Source organism: Pongo pygmaeus, chromosome 6 (assembly GCF_028885625.2).
Source record: "Pongo pygmaeus isolate AG05252 chromosome 6, NHGRI_mPonPyg2-v2.0_pri, whole genome shotgun sequence".
NCBI lineage: Eukaryota > Metazoa > Chordata > Mammalia > Primates > Hominidae > Pongo > Pongo pygmaeus.
The window spans coordinates 33943941-33965673 of NC_072379.2; positions in this window are offsets into that span (position 1 = coordinate 33943941).

A 21733-nucleotide genomic window follows, 5' to 3' on the forward strand; every position below is an offset into this window, starting at 1 on the left:
AGTCTCCTTGCCTGTCTCTTTATTGTCTGTGGGTACAGTCTTCCCTATTCTTTTATTATTCCTCTCGATCTTATCTATTCTCCACAGTCCCCCAAATCAAACCCTGCCACATAAGATGCTGACATTTCCTTGTGATCTTTTGCCACATCTGCCTCTTTATTTCTCTCCAACGTATCATGAGTTATCACGCAGGTTTTTATTTTATTTTATATAAAAAATAAGCTTTACAAAAATGAAAAAGCATTCCCACACTGTGCCTGGCGGGGAGGATGCAGAGCAATCCATGCCAGTTGCAGGCTGCTGGGGAGCTTCTCATGGAGAGCCCTGGATCCAGTGCAGCCTGCACCTCAAAGAGCTCGTCATTGTTTAAGGAAACTAGAGAGACTTAGAAAAATACCTGGGACACAATTCTGCACATGAGACATAGCATCAGAAGCCAAGTATGTGAGTGCGCCAAGGTAGAACAGCTCATTCTGAGAACAGGGAAGTACTGAAAGGAAAATAAATTAGAGTAAATTCCAGGAGGATTCAGAATTTGAGTTGGACTCATAGAACTAGATAAAAAGCAGAAAGGACTATCAGAATAAAGCCACAGGTGCTGGAAGGCACAGGGCAGAGAAGAGCTCATTCTAGGTAAGGAATGGCGAGACATGATATTCTGAGAATGTGGGGTGGGTTTTCAGTAGAAAGCCTGAAAGACAGGCTGATAAGTCAGGTTTCATTTGGCAGAAAATGAAGAAGTTCTTTCATGTGATGTGAAGTGACATGATTGGGGATTTTCTTCTAGGGAGCTCAATAGGCTGTTTTTGGGTGCTTCTCTGCCAGTTTCTGAGTGCACAGATTGAGTGCAATAGAACCATTAGAGACACATTGCAGTAGTCTCAAATAAAATGAGAAAGGAGCATGATAGATGAGGAGCAGTGGGAATGGAAGAAAAATGTAATAATCTCAAAGTAAATAAGGGAACTTGAAAGAATGGGAGAATTAGGAATGGAAAAAAAAGCCAAGTCTCTCTCCTTTTTTTTTTGAAACTATGACTTTTACATCATTTTTGTTCTATTTGTTGATGTCCACATAAAAGTTTATAGTATACATTCAGTAAGGATTATTTTCAAGCAGATCTAAATTAATAAAATAATTTCTGATAAAGAGTTGTCAGTGGCTAAGTTTTTCTCCCAAGTTTTGATTCATGCCTTGAAAACAATGGTGACTTGTCTTATCATTTAAAAGGTGGCTTCCTTGTATTTCTTTGAGGTACAGGGAAGATAAAAGTAAGTGTGAAATGCCAAGAATGGTCGGTAATTTGAAGTGTTTAAGTGTATACACACTTACGAAGTATATTTCAGCTAAAAATGAAATAAAATTATTCTTTCTAGCCTTTTCAGGCCAACATGTGACATAGAAATCTAGACACAAAGGGAGATCTTCAGAAATCTAGATGTTGTTAATAGAAAATCATGTTCTCTCCTTATTTATTTTGAACCAGCTTATCTTTCTTTCAGGCTTGTTCTCCTTAGATTCATCTATCATACAGGGCTATCTTTTAGTGTATTGGTTTTGTTTGTTTGAGCTTGCCTTTAGCTTGGACACTTGGCCCGAGATTCTTTTCATTCTGGCTTGGATTAAAGAAAATAGTCTCCCTATTGAGATCTGATTTTGAGCCTTGGGTCAACTGGCTGGTCCTCCAGCCAAAACAGTTTTAATAACTGTTGAATTTCAAATAAAAAGTGAGACTATTCCCAGACTAGTTAGAGAGTATGCCTTCTGGGTGTAGTAAATGAAACTCTGCTACTGAATTTGGTTAATATATTTGAAAATGTTTAAGTTTTACCTAATGCATATAGCTGGGCTCAGTTTATGACTATTAAGATGAGGTGATATTTTGGCTTGTAAAGTATATGAAAATTGTAAAACAAAAGATCCCCCCAAAATATTATGTACATTCTTTAGACTGATACAAAATGCAGTGTATATCACAAACAGTAGCTTAGTAAATGTTTAGTGAATGAATAGATCAATGGATATAATATCTCTTCCCTCAAATTTGTCTCGCTTAAAACACAAAGGGGCAAACAAACAAAAACTGTCTTGCCACCACACCATGTTACCTACATGCTGCAAAATGGAACAAAAATATAGGATTCTCTTCGGGATTCCCAGGTCTGATTTCCCCCAGGACTTCCTGTCCTATTTCTTTGTCACTGAATAAACAGTCTTCTCTTCCTTTAAAACAATACTTAATAATTATGTGTCTTTAAAAGTATCTTAAATATTTCCATTTTATTTATCTTTTCTATTTTCATTTACCCACTCTCTCTAGCATCTCAGAAAATGTTCAAAAGGAGATAACCTTATTTAAAAAATCAGTTATGTGATTACAAAATCACTGTTACATGATTACAATAAAGATTCATCATCTTTTGAGCCACTCTTCTTCCTAAAAAACAAAACAAAACAAAACACACACACACCACACAGACAAAATTGAAGTTTACATGGAATGCCTCTAAGTTCCTTCTCTGGTTTGAAATTACAGCTTGAGAATTAAAGTAAGGTTAACATGGTTTGAGACTAATTTAGAATTTTTAGTTTTTATTATTGTTATTTTAATTAATTACCCCATTATATAGTAATTATCTTAAGGTTTTTCAATGGTAGTTTACAAAAACACAACATGAGATGCATACAAATCAAAAGTTTTCTTAATGATGGACATCGAGGTTTTTCTTATTTTTAAAATATATTATAAATGAAATTAATTTAAGGACAGAACTTAAAGTAAATGTGAGGGCATACTATGTTTAGAGCAAGAAAAATAAACGTTTACCAAAATGTGCTTCACTGTTATTTGTTTAATCTGTAATGACTTTAAAGAGTGATTATGCTGGTTCTTTCATAGCATGTATAGGAGTGGTACCACTGTTGCAGCAATTGAGTTATGACAGAAATTACTGAGTGATGAATGAGTCCCTTCTGTAACTATTATTTACTTTCATGATAAGTGCCAGGTAGATAAAGAAGAAACCAGCTCCTAGAATGAAAGCAAAATTGAAAAAAATTCAATTATATCATATACCAGAAAAGAAGTACAGTTATGTGTACACAGTCATTCTTTTTCAGTTATTTTTATTTTTGAAAATTCAATCACAAAATATTTTTAAATAAACCTCTTAATTTTTCCCAAATTGCAGACATTTTAGCATCTAACTGGAACACTCTTGAGACAAAGGAGATTGGAAAGTTGACAAAAGAGAAAGTATAATAAAGAAATTCTAACGAACAGAAGCTTAATGTACATACTTTTCCCCTTATTAAAAAAATAAAATAAGAAGAAGTTGTCACAGAAAATTTTGCAAAGAACAGCAATTACAAGTCCAAAATGCCCTTTTTTCCTTCTCGTTGTTTAAGATTTTCTTTTTCTTTTTTCTTTTTGAGATAGATTTTCACTCTTGTCTCTCAGGCTGGATGGAGTGCAATGGCATGTTCTCAGCTCACTGAAAACTCTGCCTCCCGGGTTCAAGTGATTCTCCTGTCTCAGCTTCCCATGTAGCTGGGATTACAGGCGTGCACCAGCCTCCCAAGTAGCTTGGATTATAGGCATGCACCACTACACTTGGCTATTTTTTCTATTTTTAGTAAAGACAGGTTTTCACCATGTTTGCCGGGCTGGTCTCGAACTCCTGACCTCAGGTGATCCACCCTCCTCGGTCTCCCAAAGTGCTTGGCGAGGTTTTCTTTAAAAAGCTGTGCTACTACATTTGTCAGATCTCTCTGTGGATGAACATTGTTGTGGGCATAATTCTGGAATGCTCCCCTGTGACTCACACCCTTGTGGACTCCCCTGCCCAGGAAGGTGTACCCAGCTGGGTTGGTGTGGGGTCCTGAGAACACCATGCAATGTCACTCTTGTAATTATGCACAGGATACGGCAAAAGTGGAGGCACTACGAGGTGCAGGATACCTAATCATTTGGTTTTGAATCAATCTAAGAAAGATAATCTTGGGTGGACCTGATTGACGCAAGTGAGTCTTTTAAAAGAGGACTTCCTTTCCTGATGTCAGAAACTCAAAGCAGTAGAGACTTTCCACTGCAGCTTAGAAGAAGCCAAAATGAACTCTACAGCTTCCAGGAAATGAATTCTGACAACATTTATGTGAACCTAGAATCCCCAGCCTTAGATGAGATTGCAGCCCCACCTAACACCTTAATTGCCATTTGTGAGACCCCTCTAGAAGACCCAGTTAAGCCATAGTCAGATGCCTGATATGTAGAAAATATGAGAATATAAAATAGGCTATTTAAGCCTCTAAGTTTGTGGTAATCAGTTATCCAGCAAAAGAAATCTACACATAAACAAAGAAACATATATAGGTCATTTGCTCATTTGTTTCAAATTTTAGGCACCCTTACAGGAATTAATTCCTTCAGAATTCATATTACATAAAACATAATTTTCTGCAGGTTAAATAAAATACTGCATGCAGAAGTAGAGATGAATTCATAATCATTAGTACAGGCTGTTTCTCTTACTCAAACCTTCTCTGTCAAGCAAAACTTGTTTCCTATGTTCGTTGGCAGAAAACATAGCCTCTCTAAGGAGTGAAAAATATTCTTGAATCCACATTTTGTTTTTTGAAATTACTATATACTGAAAAATTCTAACATGCATATTGGTCACAGGCTTTTGACTTTTAGGGCATCAACAAAGTGACTGTTCTAACACACCACATTTTCAGTAAGATAGAAAGAATATCTTGTAAACTCCAGGGGTTATAAATTATATGTGTGCATTTTGGGGAGCGGATGTTCACAGGCTTAATTAGATAACCAGTGGGGTTTTCTCAGGGGGAAATGTAACATTCACACTGTACACCCCAAAAAGTCACCTTTTCATCTCCAGGGCCCAGCAGGTCCTCTGATTATAATAGAAGTCACAGTGTATGTGCTGGATCCTAAGTGATAAAGGAAACATTTAGCAAATTTGCATCTGCTTCTTGAATGTCAAGTATCAGGAAATTCCATCCACAATGTTTTCTTTTTCTTAATTTCTTAGAACTTTTATTTTATCTAAGTGACAATTTTATTCATATCTTCTTTGATTATCTTAATGTTTTTCAATTACTTAAAGTTATTAAAAATTCAGAGAATATGGTATCTTTTGTCACTTGCTCCATTATTAGTACTTGAAATTTTTCTGCCCACTTATTTTTTATTCTAATCTTATCTCTTCTAAATGTACAACTATTAGGCCTGATATCAGCATCTAATGCTGCTTTTGCTTTTCATTTCAAGAGGTCTTCTTGCTGGGAAAGCAATAACGGAAAGAATAATTGGCCGAAAAGCAGAATTGGGTTTGACTCCCACAGGGTTTGACATTTAACCAGTTGCTTGACTCTAGGCATTTAATTTAACTCCCCTAAGTCTTAGTTTCCTTATCTCTAAAGTGCAGATAATAACAACACTTCTGCAGGTGGATGAAGAATGAGGGAACATTGATGTAAAATGCTTCCCTAGCTGCTAATACCCCATTTAGTTGGATGACCCTAAACATCAGGATTTTTTTCTTATCTAATATTCTATCACCAAAACACTGCCTGCCACGTAATGGTTATTGGGTGAATAATCAGAGGATTTTAATCTTAAAATGTTCAATAGTTTCCTCTCTCCTGTCTGCATCCTCTGTGTTGTCAGTAGCAGGAATTTCTCTACTCTCATTATTTCGTAAACCAAAACTCGTCTCTCTGGCCACAGCCTTTCACATTTCAGGATTTGGCCCGCTTATTTGATTAGTCCCTCATCTCACCTGTCCCCTGACTTATGATCCCCAAATCTGCTACCTGACAGGCAGGCGACCGCAAGCCTGGTTCCCACCTTCCCTGCTCCGCTGTCTGTAATGCGATGGCTTTGCCGTAATTTCAACTGCTGCTGACATTCGTTTATCTTTCTGCAGATACACTCGGGAATACTCCATTTATTTTCATAAAAGAAGATTTCCATTTTCTTCCCTTTTGCTACCAGACTACCTTGCACTGGAAACAAGGTCACATCAATGAAAAGTAGTTTAAGTAGAAGATCATATCTAATAACCTAAGGCCCTTAATGTTTATGGTGTAACAGTTTCTACACAACATTCATTTCTATGCAAGAATTACAAATGGAAACTATTAGCTCTACATTTTTTAACCTATCTGATTGACACTGAATGAATAATCAGTCATTCTGTGAAGGCTAAGAAGTCCTCATTTTGATAAACTGGATATCTCCCAAGCTATCTGTCATCTGGCACGGAGTAGGCATGGCCTGTTGTTGACGTCATCGCACAGGGACGTGAACGTATGCAGAGCCTGACGCAATTTTTGATGCGACTCCCCATGCCCCTCACATCTTCTCATTGTGCGTCACCATCTGAGGAGTTGATAAGAATGTCCCAGTGCTCTCTCCTTTGACACCAGTGAAAAGTTCAAATCACACAACCTCCTGCCACCACTTACATGAAAACGCTCACCCCAGATCTGGCCCCTAAACCAACATAAACACCCCAAACCACCCTCCTTTCTCTGTCCTTTCAAGCCATTTTCAGACAAGCTTGGAAGATAATGCCCTCTTTTCCTCAGAAAATCTCATTATGTAAGATATAAAAAGTTTCATGACCTCTAGGTGGGTGTGTGGCTTCATTAATCTCAACATCTGAACCAAATTTTGGGTGGGAATATTTTGCTCTGTTTTGAGGAGTAGTCATTACAGCATGTGTACATAATTTAAACTCAATTATTAATTATGACAGTTAAAAACAATGCCTAGAATTTTAAACTCGTATTACATGCACAATATTTTGTAGGCATTGAAAGCAGAGCATACATTTACCAGAAAACTTTTTGGTCAAAAACCTAAATAAACTTGATTTAAGTAAAAAGGATCGTTCATTGGAATGGCAAAGTTTCTGAAACAAATTAGAGTGTGTGCACCCACTTGTGTATCTTTTGTGAATGAAAGACAAAAGGGAATGAATGCTAAATATAATTTAAAATAGAAGTGAAAATCATTACAATAAGAATAGCTTTAAAAATTTTTGCTTTCTTTTTTCCTTACAACCAAATATGAAGGAATTTTCAATTTGCAAGATATTTAATTTCTATGATTTCCCTTAATTAGTATTCTAGTAATTCATGACAAGCCAGACACGGTAGACAAATGCTTTTCCTGTGTTTTGGTAGTCAGATGTGTCTTGTTTACCACAATGCATGTTGCATGATTTGAATATCACCTTCTTCTATTGGCATCTGAGAATATAGAACCTGTTTTGGTAGATTTATTGACAAATTTTAGCATTTTGTCCGGAGTACATAGAGTCTAATTTATATCACATGCCCTTAGATAGAACTGAAATTAATAAATACTGATCTGAATGCAAGTGTTTCACCTGAGTTACTATGAAAGTCAGGAGACTTTAGAACTTTATTAACAGCTTCATTGACGTATAATGACATATAATAAAGTGGACATATTCAAAGTATCTAAGTTCATAAATTTTGACATACATATACAGCTATAAATCCATCACCACAATCAAACTAATGAACATTTTCATCAGGCAGAACATTTCCTTGTGCCCCTTACTGATCCTCACTCCTCCACATAGGGTCACCACCATCCCCAGGCAATTACCAGTCTGCTTTCTGTTACTATAGATTAGCTGCCCTTTTCTAGAAGTTTATACAAATAAAAACATACACTATGGAATCTTTTTTGTTTCACTTCTTTCACTCAGCACAATTATTGTGAGACTCATCCATGTTGTTTCAAGGATCAATAGCTCATTCCTTTTCACTGCTAAGCAGTTTTGGAAAATGTGGACATAATACAATATGTTTATCATTTATGTGTTAATGGACATTTAAATTGTTTACAGTTTTGTGCCATAATGGCTAGTACTGCTAAGAACACTTTGTACAACTTTTCATTTGTCCTCGTTAAACATCTAGGAATGGAATGTCTGTATCATTTTGTAGGTGAATGTTTAACTTTTTAAAAAACTGAGGACTGGGTGCAGTGGCTCACACCTGTAATCCCAGCACTTTGGAGGCCAAGGCAGGTGCATCATGAGGTCAGGAGTTTTAGACCAGCCTGGCCATCATGGTAAAACCCCGTGTCTGATAAAAATACAAAAATTAGCTGGGCATGGTGGCAGGCGCCTGTCATCCCAGCTACTCAGGAGGCTGAGGCAGAATTGCTTGAACCCAGGAGGCAGAGGTTGCAGTGGGTCAAGATCGTGCCACTGCACTCCCACCTGAGAGACAGAGTGAGACTCCATCTCAAAAAACAAACAAACAAACAAAAGAAATGAAAAAAGGAACTGCCAAACTATTTTCCAAAGTGATTTTAACATTTGATATTGCTATCTTCTGTGCATGGGTGCTAAAATTTATCTCCACACTTTTAAATCCATGTGTTTTTAATTTTAGCCATTACAGTATCTGTGCAGTGTCATCCAATTGCAGTTTTAATTTGCATTTCCCCAATAACTAATGATTTTTTCACATGCTCATGTGCCATCTGTATTGTTTCTTTGGTGAAGTCTGTTCAAATCTTTTGATGACTTTTATTGGGTTTATTTCTTATTGATTTTTAGAGGTTTTATATATTTTAGATACAGATATTTAATCACATGTATGATTCACAAATATTTTCTCCTATGCTGAGGTTTGTGTTTTTATTTCCTTAACAGTGCTTCCAAAGAACCAAAGTTTTTATTTTTGATGTATTCCAAACTATAAATCTGTTATATCTTGAATCATGTTTTAAAACACATCATATTCTATGTGTTCTATGTCTAATCCTAAATCACAAAGATTTTATTCTAAACATTTCATAGTTTTAGGCTCTATATTTAGGTCTATGGTGCATATTTTGTTTTTTGTTTTTTGTTTTTTTGTATTGCACTAAGTATGTGGACATGATTTTTTTTTTTTGCGAATGTATGTGAAAATTTTCCAATAACATTTGTTGAAAAGCATATTCTTTCTCCACCCAATTATTTTTGTATCTTTATTAAAAATCAGTTTTACATATGTGTGTGCATCTACATTTGGACTTTATTTGTTTTCCATTGATTCATTTCAGTAATTTTATGTTAAGATCACATGTTATTAATAACTGTAAGATTATATTAAATTGTGAAGTACTGTAATGTTATTCTTCCAATTTTGTTTCTTTCTAAATTTGTTTTGGTTATTTAAAGTATTTTGCATTTCCATGTGATATTTATAATCAGTTTACCCATTTCTATGAGATAAATTCTGCTGATAATTTAATTGCTATTTTGTTAAAGCTATAAATCAATTTGGTGAGAATTGGTATCTTAACTGCTTTGATTCTACGACTCATGTGCCAATGTGCTCCTCCATTTATTTAAGCCTTCTTTAAATTATCTCAGACTTCTTGTACATCTTTTTGCCAAATAAAACTAATATCCCTAAGAATTTTATATTTTGAGAGTATTTTAAATGGCCTTAAATATTTAGTAGCCAATTATTTTGGTGTTAACATATAGAAATACTATTGGCTTTGATATACTTATCTTTAATGATAGAAACTTGCTAAACTTTTTATCATTTATACATCTTTTTGTGGATTACATATGTTTCCCTACACTGAGAGGAATGTTTCTATGAAGAAAGTCAGCTTTTCTTTTTGCAACAATGTTACAAGGGAACAAAGAGAAATATGAATATACTGCGTTTCATTGCCAATGTTTTTATTAAACCCAGATAAATGCTGGCTTATTAGCTACTGTTTTTATTATCATATGATGCACAATTTGAGATCTACCACTATTTTAGATTATAGTTAAAGTATCTGTTCATTATCTAAAATTGTATTTAACTAATGCAGGTATGATATAAGCCCCTTAGGCAACACCTAGATGACAGTATTGACATATATACTACATTGTTAGCCAATGTGTTTAGAGCTCTTGACTTGAGATCTTTGTGCAACACTGACTAGGTCTACTTCAACAATTAATGTGTCCATAATATCATCTTATATACGTGTTATTTAGTGTGGCCAGTCCACTTACCATGGGATTTGAGCTCAGACAAGGCAAAGCTGAAAACTGCTCCGTGCTATTTTTCCTTTCCTGGAAACTGAGAAATATATCTCCTACCCCACAGGGTTGTTTGGAGAATGTCACAAGATGATATATGAAAAGAACCTAAGTCATAATAGTATTCAATCAATGAACCCTTCCATTTCACTCTGCTAAAGATAATCACCATCAATTCAGCATTGGGCTTGGCCTCCTTCAGTTAGCTAAGGCTAAAGTACAGTTTCTCCTATTTAAATTCCAGACACAACATTTAGATACTGCCAAGCATAAAATATTCTTTAAAAAAAGGAAAGAAAAGCACCATAAATATGGTGGGAAAAGATTGGTTATTGCCATCGTGAAAAGCAGAAAATAAGCACCCTATATAGCTCATAAACAAAAGCGAACATCCAAGGTTGTGAGCATTTCAGGCTGTTATTTGTGTGTACTTGGTGCCACAATTCAGAAGTGTACAGCCACCCTCAACTCCTGTTTTCATTATTGTTTGCTTCATCTTCTAGTTTACTGCCTCCTATTTTATAAATACAAGCAAAGAAACGAAGAGAAACTGTGTGAAGATTGATTAATATTTTTATTTCAAGATGATAAATTAGAAGAAAATTCATTTTATCAATGTATACGGCTGATCATAATGTTCTTATTCTTTAATGCTAAATTTTAAAAGTTATTTATCATTTCATCATATATTATACTTCTACTAATATTCGTATAGTTATTGTATGTACATTTTGTACATTTAACAAATGTATATAAAATTAAATTATTTAAAATTAATTATTAAATTAATTAAAATCGAACCCAAAGCTCCAACTATTTATATTTTCCATCCTCTCTTAAGTTCTTTTGTATACACATAAACACTTAAAGCAGCAGTAATATTTAGTGCTTTACTTAGCACACTTAAGGTTAACACTGTCTACCTACATGGAATTTTTATGTACAGTATTTATTTTATTTTTATCTTATTTTTATCTTGCTCCAATGTGGAGGAATTTGAGCTTTTTTTTTTTTTTTTTTTTTGAGATGTCGTCTTACTCTGTTGCCCAGGATGGAGTGCAGTGGCACGATCTCTGCTCACTGCAACCTCCGCCTCCTGGGTTCAAATGATTCTGCTGCCTCACCCACGCAAGTAGCTGGGACTACAGGCGAGTGCCACCACGCCTGGCTCATTGTTTGTATTTTTAGTAGAAATGGGGTTTCACTGTGTTAACCAGGATTGTCTTGATCTCCTGACCTCATGATCCACCCACCTCGGCCTCCCCAAGTGCTGGGATTACAGGCATGAGCGACCATGTCCAGCCAACACATATTTGTTAATGCATGATATTGTATGTACTATTTATAATGTGACAACATGTTATAGGTATGGAGTCTTGTCAATAGATACTCTTACTGAACACTATTTTCATAGATGTATGGTATTTCATTTTATGTAGTGTCTTCATTTGTTAGCTATTTATATATGACATTATTAAATTACACAAATTTGAGGTAGTATAAATTGTGATTCAGTGAAAATTAATATCTGAATTAATACCTATGGATATTTGCATATATCCTTGATTAATTCCTTAGCATAAATGGTTGTGTAAAATGGTTACACGTTGTTGTAGTAGTGTTTTTCTTAGCAATTAAAATAGCACCACAATATCTGCAATATGTGCCCTGAGAAAGCCTTATATTGGCATACTCTGTTTTCTGAAACATAGAAGGCAGAAAGATTAATGGAGAAGTACTGCTTGCCCATTGCCTATTAGATTTGTCTGAAGTGGAAGCAGATCTCTATGTGTAACATGATGTTTATTGGTAAACATGGGCAGTCATAACAAAATACCACATACCGGGTGCTTAAACATGAGAAATTCATTTTCTCCCAGTTCTGGAGGGTGGAAAGTCCAAGATCAAGGTCCAGAAAGGTTCAGTTTCTGATCAGGGCTGAGTTTCTGGCTTGCAGACAGTCTCCTTTCTCCTGTGCCCTCACATGGTAGAAAGAATGAGGGAAAGGTGCCTCTTTCTCTTTTTTATAAGGTCAAAGTTCTAAAGGATTAAGCTTTCATTCATATTACCTCATTTAACTTTAATTATCTCTTAAAGACCCCATCTCTAGACGCAATCGAACTGGGAGTTAGGGCTACAACATAAGAATTTTGAGGGGGTCACAATTCAGTCCACAACATTCTATCCCTGGCCAACCAAAATTTGTGCTGTTATCACATGCAAACTACATTGATTCCAGCTCAATTCGGAAATCTAAGTCAAAATCTCATCTAAATATTGTCTAAATCAGATATGAATGGGACTCAAGGTATGGTTAATTCTGAGGAAAAATGCCTCTCCATCTGTGAGCCTATGCAACCAGACAAGTTACATCCTTCCAAAATACAATAGTGGCACATGCGTAAGACAATCTCATTCCAAAATAGAAAAGTCAGAAGAAAGAAAAGAGTGACAGATGTCAAGCTAATCCAGAAGCCAGCAAGACAAATTCCATTAGATCTTAATGCTCAAGAATAATCCTCTTTTGTTCCATGTTTTGCCTTCCAAATCCACTAGGGTAGCAATCCCATTTTCAGATCCTCTTGGGCAATGGTCCTGGCCCTGAAGCTTTGATCAGAGGCTGTCTGGCTTGGGCAATTGAGACAATGACCTCACTTTTTGAAATGAAGGAGGCAGTCCTGACAATCACTGAATCACAGTTGTGATCATTCTTTACTTTTCTTAAAAAATAACATGTTCACAGCCAAATAAATACTCTATGGTCTGGTCCTTTTTTATCTAAGTCCAACAGGCTTCCTTCAGTCCATCCTGCTTTCTCCACACTTTTCAGTTCAAACTGCCTTTGTTTTCTGCTGGTGTAATCCCATCTTTATCCTAGGCTTCTGGTGACATGGCTGATTAAGCTTATGAGTCACAGTGATGATCTCATTTAACCTTATTTACTTTGAAATCTCCCTATCTAGATACAGTCATATTGAGGGTTAGGGCCTTAACACATAAATTTTGGGTGGGGCTGGCACAATACAATCCATAGCATATGATGTTTGTCTTTTCTTTAAATTGCGGTCCTCTGCAATCTTCTTAATGGGTCCTCTATGACAGAAGGCAGAAGTCAAGGACATTGAAACCTTGTTCCCATTACTTTCTGTCAATAGAATCATGAGCAGTCACACAGTCTCTATACAACCTAAACATTGCATTTCTCAAAAGTTATATTAAAATGGCTACATCATTGGGATATTGTGAGAAAAAAATGAAATGTATATGAGAACATTTAAATACATTACTTACTCAATACCTTTTAAAAAATACTGCCTATCATTCCTTATCTCCTCCTTTTGTGTCTTCTTTCTTTACAGGATCTGCCTTATAGTATATGAGAGATACATTAAATTAAATAATACATATCCAGAGAGATGTTTAGGATTTGTCCTCTGTCTTTTATAAAATCATACTTCTTTCTAAAATAAGACACAAATTAAGAGAATAATACAGAGAGGTAAAGAATATATCTAATGATTTTTAATGCTACTTTTGAAACTTAAACATAATAAGTTATAAAAAGTATCATTTAAAATAAATTTGAATTGTATATTCAAATCAATATTATATTTTTGTAATAAAATGGAAAAAATTCCAAGTTCAGCAGTAATGTTAGCATATATGCTCCAATCTCCTACCCCATGGACTCTCATTTACATGTTAAAAAAAAATGATTAAGATGCTTTTATGCTATAGTTACCATCACAGAACATCCCAGTATCCTTGATGAGATAAAGGAAATTGTGGAACCTAGAGTAGGGTGAATGAAATCATCCTGCCATCATTTTAAGGAATGTTTCCTGGAGAGATTAAAGGTGGTAAGACATTCTGAGTTAGATGAGAATTTCACCTATTGAGAAAGCATCATGATGCTATGAGCAGTATGCTAAGGAGTTCTTGGCCTGGATAGGCCTCTCTCTTTCCAGTATGAATTCACAAAAACATAAATCTAGATAAGTAACTTACACATATCAGTTATTGTCTGCTGTATAACAAGCCACATAGAAGTTTGGTGCTCACAGTCCTTGTGGGTAGCAATGTGGGCTGTGTTTAGCTGAGGAAGCTCATCTATGCTCCCCGTGGTGCAGACTGGGCTCCTTCATAGGTCTGCAGTTGGCTGGTGTCCATGGTCTCACATGTTGGGTGGCTGATGCATGGTTGGCAGGGGAAATGGAAGAAATTGGGCTAGGTGAGGCCAAGTGCTTAGCAGGCTAATCTAACTTGTTACCAGCATGGTGATGGCAGAGTTATTGACTGCAGCAAGAGAAAATCCAAACTCCTATGTGCAAGGACTTTCATAGTCCCTACTTGAATCACCTTGGCTTTTGTTCTGTTGGCCAAAACTGGTCATAGGTGAAGCCCAGAGTCAATGTGGGAGGAGACTATTCAAGTATCCAAGGACTTGGATTCTGAGGGGGACAAGAAAGTGTGTGGAGATTGTGACCATTTCTATAAAAAAGTCCACCAAACTGGCCGAGCACCGTGGCTCATGCCTGTAATCTTAGGACTTTGGGAGGCCGAGGCGGGCAGATGACCTGAGGTCAAGGGTTCAAGATCAGCCTGGCCAACATGGCAAAATCCCATCTCTACTAAGAATAGAAAAATTGGCCGGGCGTGGTGGCACATGCCTGTAATCCCAGCTATGCAGGAGGCTGAGGCAGGAGAATCGCTTGAACCCAGGAGGTGGAGGTTACAGTGAGCCGAGATCACATTACTGCATTCTGGGTGACAGAGTGAGACTCAGTCTCAAAAAATAAAATAAAATAAAAGTCCACCAAACTATGTATTGATTGTGACTTACATGTACCCACCTTAGCAATTTTCACCATTAGAATAGAGTGGCTAGAATGTATTCACCACTCAGTGCATACATGTTAAATTGATAATAGAATAACAATAAATTACTAACAAATTTATAATAACAACAGAGCTGGGCACTTTTCCAGTTGCTTATTATGAATTTTTCCCATTAATTCTCACAACAGCTCATCTTGGTGACATCCTTTATGATCATCATTGATAATCATGGGCATGCAGAGAGTAAATGGTATGACAACATTCGTGCAACTAATGCATGTGGAGCCAGCATTCAAACCAACGCAATTAGCACACATTACATTGTACCCTAAAAACTTATTCCTTGAAGAAAAAAGAAAAGAAATACAATAGAATAAAGGGAAAAGGCAGGAAGGCAGGCAGGAAGGAAGGAAGGAAAGAAGGAAGGAAAAGGAAAGGAAAGAATAAAAAAGGAAAGAAAGAAGAAAGGAAGTCTCACACATTCTAGAGACCTCTATGATATCTAGTACACATGTAAGAAATAATCTCATGATAGGGCTTGGAATGCAATCCACGAACATTAAATTTTAGCTTATGGTATGGCATTTGAGCATGATACTAAATTAAAACTGCTCAAAATGTAGAAAGGATAAAACTGCTATTACCACCCATGTAACTCTCAAGATTGCTCAACAAGTTCAACATCCAGGAATTAGGACCCCAAAATACAGAACAAATATTTTATTGATACTAAGTCTCAGAAACCTTTATTTTTGAGAACTCAAATACATAAATTATAATTTCCTTCCCAGGATGTAGCATAGGCATTTAGCACACATAAGCACATACGCATCCCCCAACCGCCACATACATTTAATGGCCTAACTATATCTTTTAGCAAGACAGCCAATCACCCTCAAGCCCAAATGGAACAATTTCAGTCCTCCTTATTTCTGTTTCATGTGAGTTTACAAGCATCTAAACAATATCTCACTGGTGAGCAAAGAATGCTTGATATATAATTAGTATGTGCAGTTGAGATTAGGACACTTACAAATTAAAACTAAGGCAAAGCAAATTTTTTCTCCAGGCTGTTATTGACAATAAAACTGGCATAGGATAGCAAAATTACTCAGGCTGCATGATGGGGATTATAGATCCCATGAGAAAGCTAAGATTTATAATTATTTTTCTATAGTGTTGCACATGAGGAAAACAACTTCACAAAATAACTGGTGCACATGCGAATGATACTCGCCGTATGAAATGTTCAACTATTGTTCTAAATTCTAGTCAAAATGCTGAAACATTTAATATTTTGATTTCTTTACAAACACACTGTCCTACTATATGGGTGTAGTCTCATTTCATAGCAATGGGAGTCCCCCAGACACAGTGGTTCAGAGGCTCTGGAACCAGACTGCATGAGTCCAAAGCCTGGTTTTCCTTCCCACTAGTGCTCTAGGAAGAAACTTACCCCTCTGAGTCTGAGCTGCCTCATTTTTATAAAGAAAGAAAAAAGAACTTATCTCATGTATTGCTTAGAAAATCACATAAGATATGCATGAATGTACAGAGCTTGAGACATCAGATACAATACATTTTGACTCTATTAACTATTGCAAGGGTCAGTATTATTATATGAACTCCTATAATGTAAAATTTGGCATCATCCCATATTAATAAGTAGAGGATTACCAAAATTTCTCTATATGTCACTAACATTTAAAAAATAATATTTTATCTGTAACTAAAACTCATACCTTTCAAATTCTGCTTCTCTAAAAAATATGGATAGTGTTTTTTAAAGTCAAATGTATTATAAAACATTTTAGGTATTTTGCTATACAAGTTTTTTTTTTTTCATTTGTAACTGTGTTTTACAGTATTGAAATGTAGATTTTGAGTGAACTTGAAGCCTGAATTTAATTTAAGGCTTTGTCCAATCAAATTACAGTATATAGAAATTGTCATTAAAATGGAATTGCTGCTAGTCTGTTGGGTTACAATGAAAACTTACAAATATTTGTACATAGCTAATGTGTTACTTGACCCTGGTTTGTTTTCTTCTTCTCTCAAATTAAAATTTTCACAAAGAACTCTGCTACTTCTTGAACCAGTGACTCAAACAGCTGAACTCATGAGAAAAAGGGAAAGAGTCAGGAAACAAATGTACCCTTGCTTTTTAAGTTTCTAGTCAAAACCAAAATGCTTCTGGGATCTGTAGTAAGTGTGTGTGTGTGTGCGCACGTGTGTGTGTGATCGATTGAAGAAAATCTACACACAATAGTATGCTCATCTTAGACAGATATGAAAAAATGAAACCCACAACTAGTGACTCCTTTAAGAATTGCTTAGTAGCTTCCTTTTTCCCCACATGATTTCATTTTGAAGAAAACTATATACAACTACAATTATTCTGGGAAAGGATGGTATTAATGATGCTTACAATAGAGTCTCAGTCTGGAAGAACAATTTCATTAGAAATGAAACAGAAGCCTGTAAAGTCAAATGCTGTTTTGCTGATTTTGAATTACAATGTCCATTTTTTCCTTTTATATATATTTTTGGGCAAAAAGGAATCTTTCGCTAAACCAAATTTACAATTTTGCTTCCATCTCACAACAACTGGGATTAGTGCATTTTCAGAGTGACATTTCAACCTCAGTATACCTCCCAACATGCTCTTCTAAATTTCTCCATCTCAGATCTTCACAGCAATGCTGACTGCACGGGGGAGGCTCATTTTATTTTTTTATCTCTCTCTTCCCTGCCTTTTCTCCCTTTCTCCTCTCTCCCTCCCTCCCTCCTCCTTCCATTTCTTCTTCCTTCCTTTGTTCTTTCCTTTCTTTCTCTCCTCTTGGGTTAGTTGACATACTTAATACTGATGTGTTCCCACTCATTCTTATAATTTCATGTTTATAAATTGATCAACTCTCTCTCATTCATTTGTTCACATTTGGTTGTCCATTTTCTTTAAGACTTAATAGTGAAACAATGCAATATACAGTGAAATCATATCCCTGTGGGATCTCCAAATCACATTGAGAAAATAGCATGTACATAATTTTGACCTGTAAAAGTCCCATGGGAAAAATAAACACACACACACACACACACACACACACACACACACACACATCCTATATAGAAAGACTAAGTATTAATTATTAGTCATTGTAATTACTATGCAAGAGAATATTAAAAACACAGTCTAGGGGTCATTCCTTTTCCTCTGTTTCTCACTTCTCTTACATACGCCAGGTGCTGTTCAGATCAACATGAATGCTGGTGGTAAATGAAGTCTGGGCATGCAAATGCCTTCCTGATTGTCCAAGGAGGCTTCACAACAAGTCTGGAAATGGTAGAAACAGGAAGAAGTTAACCAGTTTCTAATTATTGCCTAACAAAATCCGCATACTCTTCTTTCTCTATATTCTTTAGCATCTTGGAATTATGCGGGACAATTTGATTCCCTCTTAAAACTCAGTTGGAATTTAAGCAGAGCTGGGCTAGAATTTTTGTCCCTTTCTTTATTAGTATTAAAATTATGCAAAACTATTTAACTTTTCAATCTTAATAACTTTTATCTGTAAAGTTGAAATATTTACCTAGATCACAAGATTATAGTGACAATTTAATAACAACAACAACAACAATAAAAGTGAGTATTTGGTAAGGTCAGTGTTCAATTATTAATTACTATTACTGTTTTATCTCATTTTACCTCAGGAATTATCTCAAGCTTTTACCCTCTCCCTAGCTAGTGCATCTAGTTTCTCTCGAAAATGCTAATGGTTGCTAATTTAGAGGATGGTAGCACATTTTGCTAAATTAGTAATAGGCCTGACTGTCAAAATATCAACACACCAGTTTTTGATGGTATAATATTTTTGGCAACATAATGGTATTTGAAAATAGTAGCACTATTGGAAATTGTCTTTGGAAACCATACGGAAATGAAACAAGAAGCGATGCAGGAGGGCAACATACAGCACAGCACAGTGCTCCAGAGGAAGAGCCCCTAAGCCCCAGGAGTTCATGCTGATTATCTGGGTACCTCTATTTATTTAGGGTGAAGCAAGATTACTGGGCATTAGTATCAATCCCAGGAAAGGAGGCTAAACACCACCCACACTGCACTTGGGCTCTGCCAATTTCTATCACTTGCCTAAGTCCAGTGAGACAGAGCACTAGCACATAGCAAGTTACATGAAGCAGATGTGTTACTCCCAGACAGGCAGCAAGGGATGTGAGAAGCCTAGGATTTATGGCAAGCTGGAACACTGGCTTAGGAAAGCCACCCAGGGAGAATGGAGTCCAGCATTCTCAATTTGCTGTGTAGTTGAGGGGCCTCAGAAAGCAGTCCACTCTGGGTTTTATAACCAGGGGCTACATGACATGCTGGACTAAAGTGTTCTACAATATCTTGTTCTCAAAGAGATAGGATAGGCTACTCCAGCCAGTTCCTCCTTGTCTTGGGATGTTGCATTCCCAGCATCTTCTGCAGTTACCCTTGAGAATTACAAGAAAAATGGGGGAAAGAACTGGGTTGGCCCAAGACCATCCAAAGAACTGTCCTGCAATGAGCATTTGAATTGTTGCTGTTTTAATTTCCAGCTTTTTCAATCTTCAGTGTTCTTTTTTCTTGTTTGTCATCTGAGCCTCATTTGTATCTATTAATTTATTCAATCTGTTCTCTGATGTTTTATTAACATTTCATCTGCAATTCTCAGGGTTCTTAAACATAGTTCAGTTATTTTTACACTTCTTAAAACTTTAAACTTCAATTAAACACTCAAAAATCTTTAAAATTGTGATTAACTATAATAACTTAGAAATACACACTCTTGTAAACACTTTCATGCAACACATTAAGTTCAAATTAGGCAGCAGGTGTTTATCCTTCCACAAAGAAATCTGAAGATTTATTTTTTTAAAAGGATGTAAATAAATCCTTAGAAACAGGTACAATTATTTTTAACAATTTCTATGTATTTGCCATGCAGTGGTGTGTTTTGTGGTTCTTGCTGTTGTTTTGTTGTTTAACAGGCATCTTTGTTATATAATTATTAGATACTTGTCTGTGCACTGCATAATCTCAGCAGTTGCAACCAACTACATTTTGAGGAAATATAAGCAAAGGTGAGCAAGAAGAGAAATAAAGCCCTTCTAGAAGAATTTCTGCTATTTAAATATTTTCTCTCTCAACAAACTTAAAGGGGAGTCCCTTTCTCATTATTTTTATCCCTTGGCTCTCCTGTTGAAAACTGCCATCCCCAGGATTATTCCTCTAAAATAATAAAGTAGGTGAAATTTGTCCTTGGTGCCTCCTGTCACCTTTTGTTCTCTGTCATCATCTCCAACCTACAGGCCTCGACTCCTGTCTCCTAGAGCCTTAAATTTCCTGGAATCAGAACACATGAATCAGCAGCATTTCATGATCAGAACTTTCTTTTACCTCCTGATCCTTAAAATGTAACTACTAGTGCTTTTCTATGGAGGTCTCCAAAATGCCTGAGACAGTAAAGAAATGTTAGTGAACTTTTAGACAATCACAAGAAAGCCAACTCAGGTGGTTTCCCTGGGGGCATTTTTCTCCACTCTTGTGCTGTGAGAGCAAAATGACCAAGTACAAAATTAGCTGAAAGGTAGTCCTTAAAATTTGAAATCCCCAGGTGTTCTGTAGGTCCAGTGTACTTATACGCAAGTCAGGGAACAGAGACTACAGTTTTCTTTCTCAAGGTGTATTAGTTGTTTTAGCCAGTGAACCAGAATTTGAATGATTTGTGTTTACATTTGTTTTAAATGGGCCAATAAACATACACATCCTCAAATTGTAGATCATCTGATGACCATCATAAAGCCAGTTGTTTCATGTAATTTTGATGTGCTCATTTTCTTTTAAGTTTGTGATTGTGTCTGCACCAAGCAGTCTACGTGACATTGATGTTGCAACATACCAAACAGGTGAGGACCCACCAGCAATCTGAATAGAGGATGAGGCAAAAGAATTGAGTCACCATGTGACAAACAATTTAAAGCATTCATTTCTATCTTCATTCACGTTCTATTTATTTCAAAAATGCAACCAGTTTTCAATTAGCCAAAATAGAGTACTAAAAACACAGGGGAATTTTTAATAAAATAATAAATGATATTTTGGCTTCAAATTTTTGAAGCAAACAGTTACATTAATCAACCCATAGGAAAGTGATAATCCCAGTTAAAAGACTTAGTTGAAAAATAGGAAAAAATAATATTGATAATGATGATGACTGCTATGCTTTTATGCTTATTCCCTCCAAAAGTCGTACTGAAATTTAGTTATCATTGTAACAGTCTTGAGAAGAGGAGCTTTTGAGAGATGATTAGGCTATGAGAACTCTGCCTTAATAAAGGCAGGATAAATGCCTTCATAAAAAACGAGTTCAGCCTCCTCTTGCCTCCTTGCCTTTCTGTCTTCTGCCATGAGATTGTGCAGCAAGAAGGCTCTGTCTTCTGCCAAGAAGTTTGTGCAGCAAGAAGATGCCAGTGCCTGGATCTCGAATGTACCAGCCCCCAGAACTGTGAGAAATACATTTCTGATTTTTTACATAAGTTAGACAACCTGTAGTATTTTATTGCAGCACAAATGAACTAAAGCAATGACTCAGTCCGTAACTGATTATAATAACAATTTTTTAAGGTTTGAAAGCAAAATATAAAACAAAGGCACCTTTTTTTTTCTATTTAATGACTTAAGTATATTAATGTCTGCAAGAAATATATGAGGAAATAGGAAATATTTGAATAACTTCAAAATAAGC